This window comes from Paramisgurnus dabryanus, chromosome 18, assembly GCF_030506205.2.
Source record: "Paramisgurnus dabryanus chromosome 18, PD_genome_1.1, whole genome shotgun sequence".
Taxonomy (NCBI): domain Eukaryota; kingdom Metazoa; phylum Chordata; class Actinopteri; order Cypriniformes; family Cobitidae; genus Paramisgurnus; species Paramisgurnus dabryanus.
In genome coordinates this window covers 25026088-25028461 of record NC_133354.1, presented here as the reverse complement: position 1 = coordinate 25028461, position 2374 = coordinate 25026088, and positions in this window count along the sequence as shown.

The following is a 2374-nucleotide window of genomic DNA, read 5'->3' as shown; positions in this document are numbered from 1 at the left end:
TCCGAAAACGCATACTGTAGTACGTACTGAATGATGTGAAGTACCTACTTACTGACCGTTAAAACAGTAGGCACTGTATAGTATGAATCCTGTTAGTATGAATGAGATTCAGACATACTACATCCACCATGTTGATACATGACATATGTCATCATCATGTAATGTCATACCAGCACAAATACAGCCGCATTGCGGCTTTCCGCCATTTCCTAATATGATGACACCTCTTCTTCTTTGTTGGAAAACTCGCTGACGTGAGCTAAAGGAGGCGGAGGGCTGCCTGACCCATGCTAACTTATGCCGTCATGCTGTAAGACTAGGGTGGCCGTTTGTGCCAGTTCCGCCAGACACGTACCAAACAAGTTTTCGGGTTCGTTCTCCGGAAGTCACGTTGGTCGCCCGCATACGTCATCAAGGTTTAATACTTTGGGTTAAATTTCAGAAAAGCAACCGTTACATTTCAAGGTAAGAATGAAACTACAATGATTGAATGTCTTAAAAGAAATAAATCTTAATTTTCTAATGTATTTTAACTGAAAAGTGAGAACCTCGATGACGTATGGGGTCGAGCAACGCGACTTCCGGAGAACGAACCCAAAAACATGTTCAGGACATGTCCGGCGGAACTGGCCCGAAAGGCCACCCTATGTTAGACTAGTAAGTATTGAAGTAATTTGTTGTCTGCCTGACTATGTTACGGAAGCTATCTGGTCCTCCATTTCTCTTCATGAATCAAGTAATGCTAGTACTGGAGCAAATTTTTATTATTATTAGCTTATGTCTAAATCGCGTGTACAAGTTTGGTAGGGGCTACATTCTTGCAAGTAAATAATACATTATTAGACGGACAAATTAATCTTTTAGGCTAACTAGCCTGATGACTGCAGGCTGATAATCATGTTTGTTTATTTATTTTTTTGTTGAAAGTGTCTTGCCTCAGGCTATAATGCAAATCGATTTTTCAACTTTGCAGATGCATCTATGGTAGCATGTTATTATAATATTGACAATATATGGCTATTACCTACCACACAAACATTGATTTACAACACAAAAATTGAATTGGCATATCCATTCTGTAAAATAGTAGACAAAAGGCTACTATAATAACGCTGGCTTGACACTTAACGCTTGAAAAAAAAACATGGAAATTATATTGTATATAGTGTGTATATATTGTATAATGATGATGTCATATTATTTAATATATAATGTGCTGAAATATATGCAGAGTTCGTGGGTTTCGCACGTATATCCCCTGGAGTAACCATGACCGATTTTACGACAGTAGTAGAAGACAATACTGTTTCCCAACTGCAGGGGGACCCCGCGAGCTAGACTTACATGGTGTTGCTTTAAAAACAGATTCTCATTTTTTAACGTCAGGCGTCTTCATTAAAGGAGCTGTCCGCAGTGTTTCTACTTAAACTAATCCCTTTTTAATTGCCTTTGTGTGAAGGGGTTGTAATCTCACATTAAAATGATCCACTTTGCGGGTTTTGCTATTACCTCTGAAAAAAAATATTATAATTTTTATGTGAAAGTACCGGGCCGGATTTGGCGCGAAATCCAGTGATGTCACCTGCATGCGCGCTCCCGAGCCTCTCGCCTCGTCTACTCAACAGTGATGACACTGTCTGATAACAGACTCAAATGGGCATAAGTTACCAGTAGTTAAAAACGCGTAGGCATGTAGCCATTGTTTCATTAAAGGCTTTTTATACATTTATCAGGAGTGCCTCATTTTTCTCTTTTCTTAATGCTATTATATTATAGGCCCATTTTTGAAGAGCACCCTGGATTGTTTATACATTATTTTTTTGACCCAGAGAAGCATTCCTTTTTCTTTTTTCTCCATTACTACAAAGCATGTCAAATATATTTCGATTATGTGCTATAGTTTTTTAGATGTTGTTTCGGTTTGCTAGCATTCGCTTTAGCGTGTTTGCCCAGCCGTGGTCGATCGATGACGTAAACAGTGTTGGGAACGTTACTTTAAAAAAGTAATTAGTTATAGTTACTAATTACTTCTCACAAATAGTAACTGAGTTAGTAACTGCGTTACATTATTATAAAAGTAATTAATTACCAGGAAAAGTAATTACTGCGTTACTTTAAAAAAAATTTATATTTCAAATAACTTGAATGCCCCTTACAAAATTAAATATGTTAACCTCTTCAACCCTGAGGACCCTGTCCCGGGTCCAGAATTTCGTATTTTGACTTAATATAAAATATTCTTTTAATCTTTGATTCTCCGTCATGGACCCCAGTAACACATATGAGATACTGTTTGAAAGCTTAGAGTCTCTACTTTCTGAAGATATGCATCACTTTGACATATCTTTTACTGTAAGAAAGTTATTTACACTTA